This window comes from Panicum hallii, chromosome 8 (assembly GCF_002211085.1).
Source record: "Panicum hallii strain FIL2 chromosome 8, PHallii_v3.1, whole genome shotgun sequence".
In the NCBI taxonomy this organism is placed as follows: domain Eukaryota; kingdom Viridiplantae; phylum Streptophyta; class Magnoliopsida; order Poales; family Poaceae; genus Panicum; species Panicum hallii.
In genome coordinates this window covers 16,325,795-16,348,107 of record NC_038049.1, presented here as the reverse complement: position 1 = coordinate 16,348,107, position 22,313 = coordinate 16,325,795, and the positions used below count along the sequence as shown (strand labels likewise).

The 22,313-nt window shown below is 47.1% G+C and overlaps 1 pseudogene; it reads right to left on the bottom strand.

The window, feature by feature from the left end:
* Positions 1 to 1,979: 1,979 nt before the first annotated feature.
* LOC112903649 overlaps positions 1,980 to 22,313 on the bottom strand; it is a 42,422-nt pseudogene continuing 22,088 nt past the window's right edge.

Below are 22,313 nucleotides of genomic sequence, written 5' to 3'. Positions count from 1 at the left end.
GCGTCTCCATGACTCCACCAGTGACCCCGCATGGGGGCTGGGGCTGCGTATCGACTCTGCATGTCTCCGTGACTCTGCGAGTGACCTTGCTCGAGGACTGGGTGCCGCTTACCCACTCAGTGCATCTCCATAACTCTGCTAGTGATCCTGCAAGGCGGCTAGGCGCCGCTTATCGACTCGGTGTGTCTCTGTGACTCCACCAATAACACTGCTCAAGGTCTGGGTGTTGCTAACATAATCACCGCACCTCCGTGACTCCGCTAATGACCCCGCTCGGGGGCTGCGCGCCGCTTATCGACTTGGCGTGTCTCCGTGACTCCGCCACTAACCCTGCTCAGGGGCTGGGTGCTGCTAACCTACTCGGTGCGTCTCCATGAATCCTCTAGTGACTCCGCATAGGGTCTGGGCACCGCTTATCAACTCGGCGTCTCCGTGACTCTGCCAGTGACCCTGCTCCGGGGCTGGGCACCGCTTACCCATCCCGTCGTCTCCATGACTCGGCCAGTGACCCCACACGAGGGCTGGGCGACGCTTATTGACTCGACATGTCTCTGTGACATCGCTAGTGACCCTACACGGGGGTTGGGCACCACTTACCCACTCGGCATGTCTCTGTGACTTCGCTAATGACCCGGCTTGGGGGCTGGGAGCTGAAGAAACCTTAAAAGGTACCGGCAATCAGATAAGGGGGAGGTGGATTCTCTCTATTGATCCTTGAAACACCTTTGCGAGCCCTTTCGAGGCTCGGGGGCTACACCCAACGGGTGCGCCCTAGGGCGCATCCCGTTGAAGATTGAAGAACAGGCAGGAGATCAGCAACGTCAGGAGGATTTGGAGGAGTGCTTTGATTATGATGAGCACCGACCAGCTTCATGCCTTCGGCGGGAACCCTTTCAGCGATTCGGCGCTTGGGGGCTTGATGGAGGTAGATCCACGTACTTCCATACCGAGTGGTGTCCGGTTCTTTAGGGAATGACTCCGCTTAACGACCCGGCGAACAGGCACATGGCTAGATGGCGGGAAGGGTCCTTTGGGATCAGGATCAGGGCCAAATCGGATAACCTCGATATTTTGTATCTAAACCGACCTGATTCCTTGTAAACAAACCAGAGTAGATTTTGACAACTTGTAACCCACGGCTTCTCGGATATATAAGGGAGACTTGGGGGTACCCATCATAACAACGCAACTAGCCTACCCATTCCACAAATCCTAAACCAATCAATACAATCCAGAACACAGGATGTAGAGTGTTACACTCTTGGCGGCCCGAACCTATCTAAAACCCTTGTGTCATTGTGTTACCATCAAGTTCTTTGCTCTACGATCTCCCTCACCTACAAATCTACTACCTGAGCATACCCCCAGTGGACTTGCTGGAGTACAAATCTAACACTGATGCACCACATGATATGAGTTAATTATATGAGATGGATTAGCAAAAGTTTCTCTCATAAGAAATTTTATATCATCCCAGGTTTGAGGTTTATCTGATGGACTTAAGGTTTTTAGACGCAAGGTTTTTAGACTGGTTTATCTTAAGGGTCTTGGTCACAAGACGCAAGGTTTTTAGATAGGTTTTCGGGCCATCGGGAGCGTAAAACCCTACGTCCTGCGTTTTAGATTGTATTGAATTACTAGGGTTTCTGCATGAGATGGTTCATTAGGTGGTTTGAGTTATGTTTGATCGGTACCCCCATGGCCCCTTATATAGCTAAGCTGCCGTTGGTTACAAGATAGGCTAAGATCTACTTGGGTTGTTTACAAGCAAACAGGTCGGTTAAGATACACAATATCATGGTTATCTGATTTGGCCCAGATCCTCTAATCCCTATGGACCCTTCCTGTCATGCAGCTGAGTGCCTGTTTGTCGGGTCATTACGCAGAGTTGTTTCTGAAGAACCGGACTCCACTCAGCAGGGAGGTACCGGGTTTACCTCCGTCACTCTGTTATTCACCATCATTATTGGCTTCAGACATTATTTAGGGTGGGACCTGATGATAGTCCTCATTGTGGTGCCGTCTCCTCCGCAGCAATCAGTTAGCGACTGCACCTCACAAACGAAAACATCGTGGCACTCCCGCATTATCGTTCCTATCGCCAAATTGTCATGCGCAGCCACGCCTTCAGCAACAATGTTGTGAAGCTCACTGTCTTGGAGTGGCGGTTTCTCATGGAGTGGCACACCATGTAGTTCCTCGAATATATGGGGCGATGGGAGAGGCCGAGAGGGGGAGCCAAATCCTTCTTCAACCAGTCGGCCAGGGACAGCGCTGCTTCAACATAACACCCCGAGATCGTTGCCTAGAACGAAACATTTCTTGTTGGTGTGGTCTTCAGCATCCACACACCTTCCACTAGAAGCCAAGAGAGTAGGTTGATGCGGTTGTGGCTCTTCTTTCAGATGCAAAGATGCCAGAAGTGTCCAGCAACAGCATCACGGGGAAGAGGAACGGCAGTTTAGCTTGGGGAAGTAATGGTGCTACCAGGTCATGTGGTGAAACAGCCCCTCTGAGTTTATTGATGGCAATCAGGATGCCGAGCTCGTCAACCGCACAGTACACTTGAGCGCCATGGAGGTGAGATAGTACAGGCTGTGGCGCCGTAGGTCTGCTTGTGCCTGGAGTAAGATCAGGATCAGTTGGAACAAGGACGGTCTTAGCACGCAACAGCCGACATTGTGGTTTGTCACTACGTCACTCTCGGTGTGTATCGTACGTTATCTCTGTCACCAGATACCGTGCTGCTGTTGCTGCATTAGTGCCTAAGAAGTGATTAAACATAGTGCCTATCTATCAGACTACTACCTACTTGATTGCAAATCATCTATGATATTGATTGTGGGTGTGGGGTGGTTGAGTCAGCGTCATATAAATTGATATATTATTGCATGTGGATCGCGTGGCGGTTGAGCCCACTCCGAATTATGATGCAGAAATGGACTCATTTTCGCGTTTGTCGCTGCAAACAAGGACACATGGGGGATGTAATTAGGCTGGATTTCATATACCGTGTCTGCTCGCCCCAACTGCATGGCTAAAATGCTCGCCAACTGCAGTCCACATAGGTGGCTCCTGGAGGGGTTAGGTGTTTGGATCAGGCAAGCCCGATAATCGTCGGCTCAGGGTAGGATTATGTGGCCAGGCTATTGGAAAAGCCCTGGATGAGGGGTTTCTGGTAGGTCGAGACCCCAAGAGGACCATCCGCGGAGACCGGTTCGTTCGTCCTATTCTGATATTCAGGACCAAGAGATCCTGGATTCTCTTTTGAATAGGCCCTGAAAGGAGAAGAGAAGCTGAAATGCTAACGGACCTCTCTGTCTATTCTCTAATTCACCTGATCTAATAGTACCCATATTTGGAACGTCCAGCGCCAAAGTCACCGAATGGGTAAGTCACAAATCCAATCCGTTTGACAAATCGGGTGTACCTCCGTCCCCACTATGATCGATCAACGTCGTCATGGATAGTTTATAGAAATACCATGTCCTCGTTAGGTAACATGATTTTTTTAAGCTGAAGCTCTGTCAAACAGAACCTTATGTAACCACACATTTTGTGGTCATTTGGTATCACTACTTGGCATCTTCAAAAGAAGACCACTTTATTACTCCCTCCATTTTTCAAATTATAGATCATTTTAGCTTTTTAAAATACATAAAGTTTACTTTGCATCTAATTAGAAAAACCAAAACAATGTACAATTTGCAGCGGAGGGATGAGTACATGATAATATGGGCTAATTGTGCACTCACCTAGCTTCATGTGGCCCAATGCGGACGATTCAATAATTATCACCGCGAGGATAACGGAAAGGCTCCGGAGTATACCATCTCCGTTCACACGCTGCCCTTGATTGCGATTACCAACTGAATCTCATTTACGCATGAGTATATTGGAATAATACTAATAAGAAACAAGGAAAAGAGGACACGAAGAGATGACGTGCTAGTTGCAGGCACGCAGCGCAGCACAACTACAAGCGCCAGCGCGCCGCCCACTGCCAGCGGCTCTGCAGCTAGCGTCCGAGCCCAGGCCCAGCACCCACCTTCCTCTAGGAAGGAGGAACGCCATGGCGGCGTCGCCACTTTGTGACGATGGTGAATATCCTCCAAGCTACTAGTAATCTCGCAAGGGCTGCCACCATATGCCTACAGTAGATTGGCAACCACACACAACGTTGTTGTGATCGATCCGTGGTTGTGCCCCAATTTCGACCGTGTTCTAGCTTGGACGTGTTTTCTTTGTTTGCGCTACGATTTGGTGCTCTGAGTTAGGGTCTGGTGTTCCCTTAGCTTTGAAGTATGCAAATTAAACTTCAGTAACCTATGCCCAGTGTCTTATGCCCAGTGGAAAATGTGATCAGGTCTTGTCGATGCTTATAAAAAAGAAGCAGCACATATATATAACATTATCTTTACTGGCTCTAGGATAGTATCGGTTGGCACATGACATTATCCATGTGCTGACTTTGAAAACGACGTAACTACGATACGGAAAATGATTTTCACAGCTGGTTGTGCAACTGGCATTGATGACCCTGTAGTATTCGATCGTTAATAAACTATTGCAGCATGCGTATTATCTGCGCATACGCTGCTGATGTAGAATCACTAAGCTCTGTTTTTTTTCTAGGAGCGGCCCAAAAGATAAACCGCTCCTACAAATGAAACGGGGTTACTGTAGCAATTCACCGGTCCTGGAAATGCATTTTTAGGGACGAGTGATGGCGTCATGCCCGTCCCTAAAAATAACCATCATTTTTAGGGTCGGGTAATGCCATCCCCGCTCTTAGAAATGCATTTTTAGTGGAGGCTGATAGCTTGACCCGCCCTACAAATAGTCTTACATAAAAAAATTCATAACTTTTTTATATAATTTTGGATGAAGTTAAACTTTATGCTAAAATTGTAAAGATCGATGAGACCTACAATTTTGTAGTTGATAACTTTTCAATTAGGGTTATTTAATAGTACAAAAGCTATTACAAGTTATCTAATAGTTATGATTATATAGTATCTCGTACAACTCAAGTCATACTTTGAGTTTTCCACAATCTTAATCTTTATATGCACTGAAATATATTTGGCATATTTTTTTTGATCTACAGTTTACAATAACTATAGTGTAGAAGTTCTGATTTTTATTTGTTTTACTATATGTAAAGATAATAAATTTTTAGAATAAAATAGAAAAATATTTTTAGGGGTGGGTGGTGGCATTACCCGCTCCTAAAAATGGATTTCTAGGGGCGGGTGATGACATCACCGTCCATACAAATTAATTTCAGAGTTAATATAAAAGAATAGCATATCCTATAGAGTCACAAGTGACTATATAGTGTGGTGAAGAGGAAGGTACGCACGAGGCTTGAGGTATGTGGTTCGAACCCCGAGTGATGCAAATATGCATATTTTATCAAAAAAATATATATTGATAGTACAGGGCTTGTGGTGGTGGCTGGTTGGCTGCAATGTATTTTTTCTTTTCTATTTTGCTATTTTTGAATTTTTTTATTTTTTATTTCCGGAAATTGATTTGTGGGGCAGGTCACGGTATAACCTGCCCCTAGAAATCGATTTATAGAGGCAGACGCATTACCTGCCCGTAAAAATAGCATTTCTAGCTGCGATAATAGAGACGAATACCGCACCAGCCCCTAAAATTATAGCTTTACCCGCCCCTAAAAATCTTATTTTATGAATTAATATTACATCTACACGAGAGGTCGAGAGCCCGGCATCCTTTCATATTATTGTTCCCTTGTGTAGATTTTCTCGGTTAAGGAACGGAAGGATAATATTGTGAGGCAAACACCAATTAGTCGTGTCGGAGTATATATTCCATGTTTGCTTTTCTTTGTACTAGAACATAACGCGGGCTTCACGCGCGCGATCATGAGTTGCATGTAGTGTCCATGCTAATATGAGTATGGTGTAAATGAAGGAATATTAAAATGCATGTTGTGAACGGTAAATTAATATCCCATGCAAATATTTTAATAGCATTAATACTGTTGACTGAATGTCATCTGCAGCTCATAGATGATGTGAAACCATATATTACATTTGCAATCAGCATTAGTAGCTACCAAATATTTTAGCAAGTAACTCAGAATACAGATCGAAATAAGAGTGGAGTACTAGGATATTAGAGGAAGGAGGAGATAACTAAGGTTGCAGCCATACGGTATCCAAAAGAGAGTTTCACTCATGCTGAGACCCAATCAAGCTGGCCATATGGGGAAGCCACGTGCTAAGTACTATCTTAAGCCTGCGGAGAGGAAAGAAGTTCTTTTATGGTTGAAGAAACTTAAATTTCCTGATGGATATGCAGCTAATCTGAAACGGGCGGTGAACATTTTAACTGGGAAAATGAATGGTTTGAAAAGTCACGATTACCATATCATCATGGAAAGGTTGTTGCCTGTGATGCTACGTGGATACCTCCCTGAAGAAATCTGGACAATATTGGCCGAGTTAAGTTTTTTCTACAGGCAATTATGTGCAAAAAAAATTAACAAAAATACAATGAGAAAACTAAGTAAGGAAATACCTGTCTTAGTATGTAAGATGGAGAAGGTGTTCCCCCCGGGTTTCATGAATGTAATGCAACACTTGTTAGTGCATTTGCCTTATGAAGCTGAGGTGGGTGGCCCCGTACAATACAGGTGGATGTACTTTGTTGAACGAGACTTAAAGAAGCTCAAAGCAACCATCAGAAATAAAACACGAGTGGAGGGATGCATTGCCGAGGCATTCTATCTTAAGGAGATCTCACACTACACGAGCACATATTTTGCAGAAGAAAATAACATTAATGCTCATATACCGCGCTACCACACCTCGAATGAGACACCGACGAGCAATCTCAAGCTGTTTCAGTGGACTGGCAAGGCCGTCGGTGCTAGTTTGGTCTATGAAATGTGCATACAAGAATGGAATACTGCATTGTTATATATGTACACAAATATGGAGGAGATGGAAAAATATTTCATGTAAGTACCATGATATATATCTCATATGTGAAGCACGTTTACCAATGTACTTGTGCTAAATAAAGAATCTGTATGTTGTTTGATCAAGAACAATGGAGATATGCACGACAACCAATTGCTAAACAGCTCGAAACCTTACGGCGTGAGGGTTTACATGGTGGTCCAAATTTTGTCACATGGTTTAGAAGACATGTAAGCATCCTTACTCTAACTATCTTATTTATATAACTCGTTATGAGTTAACAAAATTTTAAAACTTGTAGTGCATGAAGGATAGCAGTGTCCATGATGATCTAAGACAGCTTTCACATGGAAGCACGACTGCTAGGAGCTATGGTTGTTATGACATAAACGGATTTCGGTTCCGTTCAACCAAGTTTGAAGCAAAAATCCTCATGCCGCCACAACAAATAGTGGAGTTGTGACCACCGCGAGTGCCTCAGATGGTTCTATCACGGAGTATTTCGGTGTCATTGAGAATATAGTGGAGCTGAAGTTTGAAGGTTCAAAAGATTTAAGAGTTGTGTTATTTTATTGTGATTGGTTCAATAGTAAATTAGGTTTTGGGGTAAAGCATAATAAAAAACTTGGTTTAGTGGAGGTGAACCACAAATTGCAACTTTCTGGTTACAATCCATTTGTCCTCGCACATCAAGTTGAGATGGTCTATTACATGTCGTATCCATGCCATTTGGAATGTTTGGAACCATGGTGGATTGTTTAGAGAGTATGTCCTCCAGGTCGATTGCCTATTCCTGGAGATGAAGGTTACGATGAATGTGAGCTTGATCATACTGTTCCTGAAGCATTTTAGGAAAATGACTGTGATGGAGCCTTAGAAGTTGATATTGGGATGACACTTGACAGATTAGATGGTGACACCGGTGATGTAATAGTTTCTGAGGTTCGAAAGAAAAAACGGCCACGTCGTGCAAGTAAAGTAATGTTCACAACGTATAAAACGCGGCATGGTACTACTCATGGTGGCCCCGTAGCTGAAGAAGATGACCCTGAGGAATTTTAACATGTAATGTGATGTTATATGTAGTTTTTCTTAATAGTGTTCTATTTGGTAATTTTTGTTATGAAACTTGTTATCTTTTATTTACCATTGCTTCATATGATATTAACTAACCATATTTTATTTTTTTAGGATGAGGTCATTTGTGCACTCTCTGAAGGGGAAGGGAAAGAAGGATGTATCTTCGTCTTCAAGGAGTCAGGGAAAGAAGAATGATGGATCCGCATCTTCGGATAGGCCTTCTCTCTTTAGAGGCAGCAGTTCTCATCTGAGCCGAAGAAGTGCACTTCAGCGATGTCTAGATGAGGCTATGCAAGTAAGTCATATGTAGTTTGCATGTGTAATTTATTTTTTAATAACAATAAATATATATTTGTATTTGAACAGCAAGAAGAGGAAGGTAGGGGTGCGGATGAGGAAGAAAATGTCGCGAATGTGGATGGCGATGGAGGTAGTGGAGAGGGAGATGGGTGCGAGGACACAGAAGAGTGCGAGGATGGAGATGATGGAGATGCAGAGGATGAAGAGGAGGATGAAGAGGAGGATACTGCTGCACAAACTGTGTTCAGGTACTTACGATCATTTCATAAAAAAATTTGTATGAGCTAGCTAACTAATACACCACATTTAGATTTAGAGGCAACAATGTGATGACTCCTGCAGCAACCAATCCAGCAAATCGTCGACAGATTAGGCCATATGGGGATTGGTAAGTAACATAATTTATTATTGTGATTGTTTTATTTAATATATTATATAGTTCAAGTAAGAAACATGATGGATATCATGTTCTAATTGCAGGCAGTGGGACGATATTTGTTGGGAGGGAAGAAATAGATTAAGACCTGTGAATGCAACATTGGGAACACTTTGTCGGTTTCACTACCCAGGAATGGTCACAGTTGGAGGTGTGCTTCAGCCTGCATTGAAGTGGGAGCATTATAAGCTGCAATCGGATGACCAGGACGTCTTAACTTGTCTAACTTGTATAACTACTATCTATTTGATTCATTTATGAGTTGTCTAATGAATTAATTTTTCTTTTTAGGAGAGGTATCGTTTGCCGGAGGGGGAGGAGCAGTGCCTACAAGATAGGGCTCGTTCTGTGTTTGAGAAGGCAGCGACGAAGGTGGTAAGGGATATGATGTCCAATGCTCGTATACAGTGCGTTTGTTTATACTACAAGAAAATAAAGCTGCAAGACATGAACAAGAAATTGGGTGCTTCTGAGATATATCTTCGAGAGGATGAGTACCTTGAAGTTGATATTAGCGGTTTGCCTTGGTTGAGAAAGTGTCCGGATGCTTGGCAAGCACTTTGTGCTTATTGGGTTTCACCTAGCTTTGTGGAAAAATCTAGAATGAAGAGAGCTAATCGTCAAGTAGGACCACGGGTTACACAAAGATATGGGGATGATGGACATCTTCGTTTGGCTCGTCGAATGGTACGCGTTCATTATTTCAATTTGTTTATTATGTGCTAAATTGCAATATCATAATTTTTCTTTATCAGGAGGCACAAAGTGGGGTGGCACCAAGCTATATTGAAACATACATTCGAGGCCACCACGGCGCAGATCCTACACAGCCAGAGTTGCTTTGCAGTGAGAATGCCACGCAGACTCTGGTTAGTAAAATAATATAATTTCAATTAAGCGATGATTTGAATATAATCTTATTATTGGTTGCCTGAATGGTAGGCGAGATATGGTGATGAAATGGTGGCATGTCATGGGGAGGACTATGATTGGAGGATGAGTGATGTGGATGTTGGTGCATATACTCAAGCGGGGGAGGGAAGAAACATGGCAGGTTTAGCATGTTGAATGGCGTTATTGATACAAGTGGTGCTTTGAGTGAGGCAAGGTGTTCCCAGTCCACTCAGAATTCTCGGAGCTACCAACGGGAAAGTGTTATTGCCATATTCTGGACGGGCCAAAAGTGGGCCAAGGAGCAAAATGGGCCTAGGGAAAGGTGATGGTAGGATTACAGACCGGGTCCCGTACGGGTGTTTGGGGCCAGTAAGGCCGTGTAAACTCAGGCTTAGGCAGTTAGGATTCGTGTCGTGTTTGGTTAGGGTTAGTTAAGGAGAACAAGTCTACGGACTATAAATATGTACCATGAATAAACAAGAAAAGAGATTCATTCATCAACAACTCACGGCGCATCGCCTCCCCTGTTCCAGGGTTCTTCATCGGGTAAGTGCCATGTTGCCCCCTGATCACGCTTCGCGTGATCGGGGGCGCATTGCTCTTGCTTGTTGCTTTATGTGTTGCTCGTTCTGAAGCCTTGTAGATGGCGAGTAGCATTAGTTATCATAGCGCGCATAGAGTAATGTTATTCTTATATCATGATCTTGCTCTGTTCGTTGTTCTTGCGTGCTTCGCGATCATTGCACCCGTTCGTGGATGCAATGATCGCGTCTTGCTTTGTTTTTATTAATAGATCCAATCTGTTATGGCTAGTTCCTACTTGTTAGGGATTTAGCTCGATATGCGCATGATTAGGCCTTGCAAACGAGTTGAAAGTTCCGGCAGTACGTTAGTATCGGATCTTAGTCTGCATAGAGGGTTCCTTAAGGAATCGGCTCTTTAGCTGTTCTTAGGGTCTCTGTTTGGGTGTTTGTTCTGATGCTTTCCGTATTCGTTAGGCTCAATTACGTGTAGGACGTTCCGATTGTGTAGTGAGGGCTTAGCTGTCATAGATTGGATTAGATTAATATCTTTAAAGCAAGTTTTATCCCATTATTATATACATATGTTGTCTGACCCAAAGATCCGATCCGGTAATGATGCAATCGGCTCTTTATGGCCGATACCGGGAAGGAGTGATGAGCCGATCACGGCTCGGACTGATTTTTACAAGTGTCTGTGCTTACAGGAATTTCACAAATCACACCTTCCTGATCAGGTACAGGATCAGGTGGCACGCCTAGCAACTCCAAGCCAGGGTGTGCGCCAGATCGCTGGGCCGTTGACCGAGGGACTGGGGCCCACCAGCCGTCCCGGAAGCCTCCCGGCTCCTCGTGTTGACTGTCGCTGCTCGCCGGTGGGTTTCGATCGACAACACATTCTGGCACGCCCAGTGGGACCTTCTTCATCGACTTCGTCATCGTCATCGGCATCATCTTCATCGACTCCGTCGTCTTCGTCGACTCCGTTAGCGGTGATCAACAAGATGGCAAGGGAAGATCCGATTACTTACGACGAGCTCTCTGCTGAACACAAGCAGAGGTACGACGAAATCAAGACTCAGTTTGAAGCCGATCTCATCGGCTCTTTCGAAAGGACTCGCAACCATGGTGTCAGGTGGAAGGGATTTTCACCTGAAGGTGCTCTTGATGGGGTGGATTTATCCATTCCGTCTGAAGATCATACTAGAGCGCTGCGGCAGGAAGTGAATTATGCGGTGGCTCATTCATTGCACCGACATTCGGAAAGTTTGGTTAATGCTTTTGAGCGTGTGGCTCTGCGTGTGGTCCAGGAGATTATGAAGCATCAACATTCCCCAACTGGACCTACCTTGGGAAGTCATAGAGGAGAATTGCCATTCCAAACCAGACCACCACTACCATATACACTTGCAGCTGCAGAATCCCATGGTGCTCCAGCTTATGTAGTTTATAAAGAAGGTGGTGATCCCATGGATCACCAGTTTTTCAGCGAGCCACCTAAGGAGATCCCACATGGTTATGTGTGTATGTATATACCGGACAGTAATAATCCGGTACATCCTGTACAGAAGACAGTTGGAGGGGTTTCTGGAGCTGACGCGGATAAACAAGCGTGGCTAGCAACTTATGCTACCGGGCTGAGTCATGACAGTACGCACTCGGCCCCTGGGTTACAGACAGCGGAGCAAATCAGCAATATCCTAAGGGATCAGTTCGGCATGTTACCAAAAAGGAGAGCGATCGGCTATACTAAGCTGTATCCAGGAGACTATGATTTAATCCCATTACCACCCAAGTATCGGCTCCCCGAGTTCACTAAATTCAGTGGGGCAGAAGGATCTAGCTCTATCGAGCATGTGAGCCGATACTTAGCACAATTGGGCATGATTTCTGTATCAGATCCGCTGCGAGTAAGGTTCTTCTCGCAATCGCTTACGGGACCGGCTTTCGGATGGTATACTTCGTTAGGTCCCAACTCCATCCGTACCTGGAAGCAGCTGGAAGAACAATTCCATATTCAGTATCACACAGAAGCTGCGGAAGCAGGAATTGCTGATCTGGCGCAACTCCGACAGAAGCATGGAGAAACCGTGGCAGAATTCATCCGACGCTTCAGGGAGATGAAGAATAGGTGTTATTCAACACGGATCTCAGAAAAAGAAGCTGTCGAATTAGCATCAGTAGGATTATTAAAGCCGATCAGGGATCTGGCTTTTCAACTGGAATTCACCTCTTTGGCGCATCTGGTACAGAAACTATCGACGTATGAGCAGCGCCATCCTGAGTTATACCAAGACAAATTTAAGCGTCAGGTGGCAGTAGCCGAAACGGAAGAAGCCGATGACTCCGAAGAGGAACTGGAGGTATCGGTTGCTGAGTGGGCTCGTGGTGCAAATCCCGTGCCTTGTAAGTGGCTGAAGCAAACTGGTCCGGCAAAAGGGTTTGACTTTGACGTGAGTAAGGTCGAACAAATTTTCGACTTATTACTGAAAGAAAAATAGTTGAAGTTTCCAGAGGGACATAAGCTTCCCACGGCACAGGAGTTAAAAGGGAGATTATATTGTAAGTGGCATGATTCCTTTACCCATGGCACGAGTGACTGCAAGGAACTCCGTCGGCAAATACAATCGGCTATTGAACAGGGCCGATTGATCTTGGGGAAGACCGCCATGAAGGGATAGCATCACCACATCAGGCCAAAAATGTGAAGGCTGGTTCCAGCAATCGGCCCCAAAAAGAGGAAAAAGAATATGTCACGGAAGAGCGAGTAAGGTATGTAAGGAATCAATGTCCAACTTCTTCTGACCTTCTCAGGAAATACGAGTATCAGTACCAGCAGCGCCTCCAGCGGGAATCTGAAGATGAAGAATATGAGCATCGCACCGGAAAGCGTTTGAAGAAGCATGAGGATGCTCGTGATCATTGGTACTGCCCATTCTTCAGGTACTGTTGGGATTCCGGTATGAGCCGATTGCCTACTGTTAGGGACTGCCCAGAATGTGCACCTATGAAGACAGAGGCAAGGGAATCAGTTTTTGGGAGATTAGGACCTGCGCCAACTCAGCAACGGCGGGTTCAATTACCACGAGGGGAAGATGAAGAGGGGGATAGGTATCATCGCCCACGTTGGTGCCCGGATGGACTAAATCGTTCACAGAAGCGTCGGGTTCAGAGGCTACGGAGCTTGGAGGAAGCCGAGGCCAAATACATCGAGACATTGAGAAAAGCACGACCGGATCTGGCAGAACAAGTTCATTATGAGCAGGAAAAGAAGCCGCGCGCTTCGAGGAAAGAATGGCGGCCCAAGCCGACAAAAGCCGATAAGAAGGTATCGGCTGATACACACATGGTTTTTGTGCTTCCTGCAGAATTCCATGCTCAGGCTTACGAGGAGCCATCCATAGCCCAGCTTGATCTGGGACCACGGCCGGTGATATTCGAGAAGCCGCAAGCCAAGAATTACAAGCACTTGAAGGCATTATATCTCAAAGGGTATATCAATGGTCAGCCCGTTAACAAAATGCTGGTGGATACGGGAGCGGCGGTCAACATTATGCCATATTCAGTTCTGCGCCGATTGGGGCGATCCACCGGGGATTTGATCAAGACTAATGTCACGTTAAGTGACTTTAATGGGCAGACTTCAGAAGCTCAGGGTGTCCTCAGTGTAGATCTCACCATCGGGAGCAAGACCGTCCCGACTTCCTTCTTCGTCGTCAACAGCAAAAGCACCTATAACATCCTACTCGGCAGGGACTGGATTCACACCAACTGTTGTATCCCCTCAACAATGCATCAATGCTTGATCCAGTGGGATGGAGACGAAGTGTAGGTAGTCCAGGCAGACGACTCAATCGAGATTTCGCATGCTGCCATGAGCATCTGGGATGCGGAGGACCAAGAGCCGATTTCAGGGATAAGCTTAGAAGGGTGTGACCGCATCGAGGCTACAAAAAACGGAGTAAGGCTGGTCTTATCCACTGGCCTCGCAGAGTAGAAAAGTTGCATGAAGGAAGTCACAATAATGTACCCATTGAGGCCGATTCACGCAATCGGCCCCCAAAAAATGAATTTTTGGTGATAGGTGCTTTACGTAGCTGTTGTGAGATGGCCAGCTTTGACAGCCGGCCTGATTCTTTTCTTAAACACTTGGAAAGTAGTGAAATATGTGTATCGGCCGATACCACCGATCGGCTGGAGATCGTTTCGTTATCTTCTTTTCCTATTTGCAGCATTGATCTAACAGAGGACGGGAAGCTAGGATATGGCTTCACATCGGCTGATGAACTTGAAGAGATTGATATTGGTCCCGGGGATAAGCCGCGGCCAACGTTCATTAGTAAGAAATTGCATCCGTCGTTTCGAGAGCCGATGATAACCCTATTGAAAGAATATGCCGATTGCTTCGCCTGGGATTATACGGAAATGCCTGGGCTCGATAGGAGCATAGTGGAGCATCGGCTCCCTCTCAAAAGTGGATTTCGACCGTTCCAACAGCGGATACGTCAGATGAAAGCCAATGTCTTGGTCGAAGTAAAAAAGGAAATAGAGAAAATGATAGAAGCCGGATTTATCAGGGCTTGCAGATATGCTGAGTGGATTTCCAGTGTCGTACCCGTGCAAAAGAAAGATGGCCGGTGGCGGGTTTGCGTGGACTTCAGAGATCTTAATAGGGCCACTCGGAAGGATGAATATCCGATGCCTGTTGCAGAAATATTAATCAATGCGGCTGCCGGCCACAAGATTTTGAGCTTTATGGGTGGTAATGCTGGGTACAATCAGATTTTCATGGCTCCTGAAGACATACACAAAATGGCGTTCAGAGTACCCGGAGCGGTGGGACTGTTCGAGTACGTGGTTATGACCTTCGGATTGAAAAATGCCAGAGCAACGTATCAGCGTGCCATGAACCACATCTTCCATGACCTAATCGGCAATCTGGTAGAGATCTACATCGATGATGTCGTGGTCAAGTCAGCATCGGTCGAAGGGCACCTAGATGATCTACGGCAAGTTTTGGAACGAACCAGAAGATTCGGGCTCAGGATGAATCCGAAAAAATGCGCTTTTGGTGTAACAGCTGGGCAGTTCTTGGGTTTCCTGGTCCATGAAAGAGGAATAGAGATCGGCCTAAAAAGTCAGGAGGCCGTGCGTACTATGGTGCCGCCCACTAACAAGAAGGAACTCCAACAACTTATTGGCAAAATTAACTTTGTCAGGAGGTTTATCTCTAACTTATCTGGGCGAATTGAACCCTTTATGGAACTGGTAAAAATCAAAACCAATGAAGAGTTCCGCTGGGGGGCAGAACAACAACGGGCATTCGAAGAAATCAAAGACTATTTGTCGAGACCACCTGTGTTGGTGCCACCGCAACAAGACAGGCCATTTTACATATATTTATCGGTCGGTGACACCTCTATCGCTTCGGTGGTAGTGCAGTTATACGACGACAAGGAACGGGTGGTATTTTATCTCAGCAGAAGGATGTTGGACGCCGAAACGAGGTACTCTGACATGGAAAAACTTTGCCTTTGTTTGTTTTTTACATGCACCAAGCTTCGTCACATCCTGCTGTCGGCTGAGGTAATCATCATCTGCAAATCGGATGTTATAAAGCATATGCTATCGGCTCCTGTGTTGAAAGGCCGATTGGGCAAATGGATGTTTGCATTATCAGAATTCGACATCCGATATCAACCCGCGAAGGCAGTTAAAGGGCAAGCACTGGCAGATCACATTGCTGAGAGGGTTAATACCAACATAGCAACGCTTTCCGTACGAGCCTGGGCCATGTATTTCGATGGATCCGTCTGTGGAGATGGATGTGGAATCGGCATCCTGCTGGTATCGCCTCGGGGGGCAACATACTCTTTCTCAATTAGGTTACCGGCCACTTGTACTAATAACCTTGCAGAGTATGAGGCGGTGCGTAAAGGCATGGAATTGCTTCTGGAAGCTGGAGCCGAAGCTGTAGAGGTCTTCGGAGACTCCAAATTGGTAATTTCCCAACTCACCGAGGACTACAGGTGTGAAAGTGAGTTATTATTTCCATTGTGGGTGCAATGCCAGGAACTGATAGCCCAGTTCAGGTATATAAATTTTTATTGGATACCTAGAGCTCAGAATGCAGAGACCAATGATCTCGCGCAGCTGGCTTCAGGATACAAAGCCGATGGGCCCAGACATCAGGTATACTTCCTGGACCAGGGAGATTGGAGAGCCGATATCTTCAACTACTTGAAGGATTCGGCTCGGGGGGGCACCCAGGAAGATACGATATAAAGCCATGAGGTACGTCCTGATAGGAGATGATATGTTTTACAGGACCTTGGAGGGGCTGCTGCTCAAATGTCTAGGGCCGACCGAGTCCAATCGGCTCCTGCATGAAGTTCACGAAGGAACGTGCGGGACTCATCAGTCAGCTCACAAGATGAAGTGGCTAATCAGACGGACAGGATACTACTGGCCCACTATGCTTGAAGATTGTTTTAAGTATTATAAAGGCTGTCAGGCATGCCAGAGATTCGGAAAAATCCAGATGGTGCCAGCGTCAGTGATGAATCCCATTGTTAAACCGTGGCCGTTCAGAGGCTGGGGCATGGATATGATCGGCAAAATCAATCCTCCATCTAGCAAGGGTCATCAGTTCATTTTAGCTATCACAGATTATTTTACCAAATGGGTAGAAGCTGTCCCAATGAAGTCAGTAGCATCCAAAGATGTGATTCAGTTCGTCAAAGAACACGTTATTCACAGATTCGGGATTCCACAGACTATAACAACAGATGGTGGCTCGGTCTTTATTTCAGAAGAATTCAAGAAGTTTGCTACCGATATGGGTATCAAGCTGATTAGGTCATCTCCTTATTACGCCCAGGCGAATGGGCAAGCCGAAGCATCCAACCAGAGCCTTATTAAATTGATTAAGAGGAAGATCGACGAATATCCCAGACGCTGGCACGAAGTCTTGTCGGAAGCATTATGGGCATACCGCATATCTTGTCACGGGGCGACAAAAACTTCCCCTTACCATTTGGTCTATGGGCAGGAAGCCGTGTTACCGTGGGAGGTTACAGCTGGGTCCAGACGCATAGAGTTCCAGAATGATTTATCCGCTGAAGAGTACGCTACTCTGATGAGTGATAATGTGGAGGACCTCACGGAACTCAGGCTATGGTCACTAGAGAAGATTAAGGAGAATAAGGCTAAAGTAGCCCGTGCATATAATAAAAAGGTCAAGCCAAAGGAATTCCAGGTAGGAGACTTGGTTTGGGAAGCGGTATTACCGTTGGGAACCAAAGATGCAACCTATGGCAAGTGGTCCCCAAATTGGCATGGACCGTACAGGGTTGACCAGGTCCTACCCGGGAACGCATACATGCTTGAAGAATTGGACGGCGTCAAGTTTCCGGTAGCAGTCAACGGCCAACACCTAAAGAAATATTTCCCAAGTATGTGGGCTGACGAACAGTAAAGCCGATGGCACCCATCAGGCAAGAAGCCGATGCAACCAGCAGGTTAAGAAGGGGGGTGAAGGTTGAGTCGACGACGTTAGCATTGGCAAGGCAGGAAACGGGAAAAGGGCCGATGAGCGCTGATCGGCCCGTACAATAATAGAAAGGATTAGAACAGCCAATGCGTTGCCATTGACTTTAGAAGCTTTTGCTTATAGCAATCAAAGCATCACAAATTATCAAACAGCCGATGTGCCACCATCGACTTTAGGTTCACTACATGGGTTCACTACATAAAGATACAAAGTTTATCCTAAACAGGACTACTGAAGAAAGGCGTCTATAGCAGCGATAGCATCTAGACGGATACGGTCGACCTCAGCAAGTACCGCCTCATCATCTTCGTCCGCCCCCGGCACTACTTGTTTGCTCAAGTTGCTCAGCTCGGCCAAGTCCGCCTTCAGCTCGGAAGTCAAAGCTTCTGCCTCCTGCTTAGAACCCGCAATGAGATCCTTCTCCTCCTGGATGCGCTGCTTGGTGGCCCGGACTTTGGCTTCAAGGTCTTCCAGTTCTTTCTCCAAAAGCCGAAGCCGATGGGCAGAAGCGGATGTGTCAACCTTCGCGTCGAGTGCGGCCTTCTTCTTGTTGATCGACCGACACATCTCAGCGATGATGGCCCTTAAGAGTGATTGGGAACGCCGAGTCTCGATCCTGCGGCGAGCTTCTGCCACTTTTGCTTGGAAGGAAGAAAGGTATCCGGCCGGCAAGAGCTTGGCCTGGAGACTCACCGGGAGCTGGGAACTGACCTCGTCAAGGATCTTTTTAACTGCACTGGAGTCTTGAATCAACGCGGAGATCGGACCCAACAGAAGCTCCTTCACGCGGAGGAGCCGATCGGCAGTGCTGGTCAGACCCGAGGAAGAGCCATCGGCTTCCAATATGGTCGACCCAATCGTGGTAGGATCAAACGCAAGGAGTTCTGAAAGATCTAGGTTCTGGAGGAAAAGAGGGTTAGCAAGGTATTGCGGGAGAAGACCAAAGCAATTGCAAAGGAAAAGGGAAAGTCATACCTATCCTGAGAAGGAAGTAGCGATGGCCAACGAAGGGACGATCGGCTCCCGGGGGTGCACCCTTTCCGAAGGACGAACGATAGCAGCAGAGGCCGCCTGAACCGCACCCTCAGAATAAGAGGCAACAGCCGACGGGGCAACAGTCGGCTCCGCGAGAGGGATGGCCGATGAGATGGCAATCGGCTTCGCGGGACGTACCTCTCGTGCAGGGGGATTGGCAATGGCCGAAGCGGTAGAGGGTCCTTCCAAACAGGGGCCAGCGGGCTTGGTGAGGCAGATGGGATAACAGCTGACGCAGAAGGATCCTCCAAGGTTGTTGCGCCCGGATCACGGAGAGCAATCAGGGCCTTGATAGGCGCATTCACGTCCTCTGGTGCCTCTGAAGATGAACCTTTCTGGCATGGGGGCTCCTCCCCGCTGGAGATTTCTACAACGGCAGGCTGCAAGAGAAGAGAGTGCCGTTAAAGGGGACATGAACAAAGGCCCGATTGCAAAGCGAGAGGAGGGGCCAAACCTGGGCGACGACTGGAGATGACGGAACAGGAGAAGACGGTGTGGCTTCTTTCCGGACCTTTCTGACCAGAATTTTCCTCGTTTTGGCGCGAGCTCGGGGGGCAACAGCTTCCAAAAGCCGTTTTCGCTTGGGGGTCAGCTTAGCAGTGCTCGGCTGAATCCGCATCACGCTTTTTGAGGGAGGAGGCGCATTCTTGCCGAAGAGAACCACAGGAGCAATCGCCAGAAAACAGAAGGGCGATCCATCATCGTTCATCGGCTCTGGGCCGTCTTCTTGCTGCAGAAGCAGAAAATGGGGTCAGAAGGGGTCCAGTAAAAGTTAAAAGAAGAAATACCAATCAAAGGCGGTACCTCTCCAGCCGGGATATCATACTCAGGATGGATTTGCTGCAGCATCGGGCCCAGAGCTCTTTGGAAAATGTGAGTTTTCCACATCGACCACCATCCCTCAAAGTCGACGGCTGAAGAAGTAAAGGAAAGATCGGTGGGAACAGACAAGGGAAGGTCTGTGAACAGACTGTAGCACCTCTGGGTGGTTAAGGCATCAGGAAGGTCCACCCTGCTTGATGTCAACAGGTGAAGAAGGAAGTGGGGAGGCACCTGCGCAAGACCGAACTGCCGGGCTGCTACGACCGGCTGGTAAAAACTCATAACCAGGCTTGAGGATCCGGTTGGAGGTGCTCATGCCAACTGGGAGGAGACAGGGCCGAACCATGATAGAGTAAAGGCGCCTGGTGTCGGCATCATAGGCAATGTCGGCCAGTCGGAAGGTAGCCGGGTTCTCAAAGAGCTCGGAATCGGCATAAGGAAGGAAGTGTGGGTTGTCAAGGCCTTTGTAGAAAATCCGGAACCATCGGGAAGCATCTAGAGGGTTCAGTTTCCCGCCAGGGAGACTATACAAGGCCTACCCGAAACTAGTACACCTAATCTGTCTCCCACTCAAATCAGGGAAGGAATTGCCGACTAAGGAAGGAAAATCAGGGTCAGAACTTTGGAAATAAAGACGAGCCCACAACTGGATAAACCACCATGGGCCACCGGTCCTGATTTTCTTCTGAGAAAGAAGGCTAGAAGTCATCAAATGGAGATATCTGTAAAGTTCCCCAAGAAATAGCCTACCAAGGCCAACAGATTGACCCCTGGCCAGCTCATAAGCCAAGGAGAGGTAGTTCTTGGTTGGAGCGAGGGAAGGGCCACAGAAGAGGAAATGTTCGAGCCATAGGTTCAGAAAGGCTGTGTGCTCCTTCTCCGATACAGGGCCCTTGCTTTTCTGGTGTTGGCTCAGGTATGTGCTCCAGTTAGTGCACTCGGTTTTGGATGACAGTTTATAAGGGACCACAGGGAGGCTGTAAGCAGAGGGGCAGGTTGATGATATGTCCAAGCCGGTAATCATCATAACATCTAGCAATGTTGGTGCTAATGGGCTGTGCCCGAAGAGAAAACAATTCAAGGCGTCAGACCAGAAATAGCCGATGGTCTTCAGAAGGTTCTCGTCTTTTTCAAGGGGAGAGAGAGACAGAGACAGAGCATCGGCTATCCCGATGGATTCCCATAAGGGCTGGTAAGCGCTCGCTACTCTGTTGTACCAAACTATCCAGTTTTCAGGTGGATTTGGCCAAGCGCGGAGGCTATCCGACCAAGATTCTAGGTCTATTTCCTGACTCACAAAGGGGATCCGATTGGCTTCACAAGAGATCAAGTCTATGGGTTTCTCATAGGAACGGGGTCCAAGGCAGAAAGAATTGGGGGAAGAAGGGTGCGGCAAGAAGATATCGGAAGCCTGAAAAAACCCAAGAAAAAAAGATTGCCGAAGGAGGAATTAATTAACCGCGCAGTAAAACTTGCAGATGCTGTGTTAAAATTAATGGGGGGTCGGAGTTCACCTTCAGACCAAAGACATCGGCGGCGATGCGCGAAGACTCCGCCATCGGGGATCTTGAATCGGGATCTTGGAGGGCGGATCTAGGTTTGGCGGCGCAAGATCGGATATGTGTCTCAAGGACCGAGGAGGACCTGCGGCTAGGGTTTGTGAGAAAAGGGGATCGGAGTTGATCTGGATCCCAGAATCCTTGGAGATTTGTGTCAGGTAAAGGCCAGCGGAAGGGTAAAGTAAATTGAAGGGCTATTTCAAATCCGGATCGGTTACTCTGAAGCCAATGCGTTGCCATCGGCTCTCGAAATAGACAATTACGCACAAAAAAATTGCTGCTACAAAAGTAGACTTTATTCACAGCGAGACACAAATACAAAAGAGGAGTTAACTGCTCCTAAAGATGGCCTAATGGGGACACTACAGTCTACCACCAGTACACGCCGGAAGTCTTGCGGCGCTTGGGCGACGGAGCAATGCTTGGGCCACTGTCGTCGGTGTCGCTGCGCTGTCGTCGTCGTCCCCGCCATCGTTGCTGGTGAAGCTGTCGTCGCCTTCGGCTCCTGCGCTGCTGTCGGAAGAATCATCCGATGACCTGCCAAGAAGGAAGGTACCTGCCATCGGATCTTCTTCGGAGGAGAAGGAATCGGCTCTTTCCTCCGAGGAAGAAAGGTCCTCCCCCCAAGACGTGTCATCTTCATCTTCCTCCATCTCGGCTCTGAGGAGGAGTGCGAGATCCTCGCCATCAGTCAGAGATTCATCATCCTCTGACTGTAACGGAAGTCCCACTCCTCTGTGTCCCAATGCAGGGGAGCACGGACCTCATAAGCAGCGATTGGGTCGTATTCCGGGGTTGGCTCTCGAGAGGACTCGGATCATAAGAAATGGTGGAAGAGGCAGAGGAAGAAGAAGCCATGGTGGAAGAAGAGGGGCAGTATAATTGGTATGGCCGTAAGAAAAGATGACCGGGGAAGTCACTGTGGGTAAGTTTATAAAGGTAAAATAGGGAGAAAGGTGAATCGGCGTTGTGACAGTTCCCGAGGAGATTGGTACAGGGCGGTCATATCGGTTGGAAGTCGAAAGGCATATACGGATCGGAAGCCGAAGGGTCGAGATGGTTTTAAATAAATGATTTCGGAATTACCATTGCCGAAACAGGGGGCATGTGTTATCGCCATATTCTGGACGGGCCAAAAGTGGGCCAAGAGCAAAA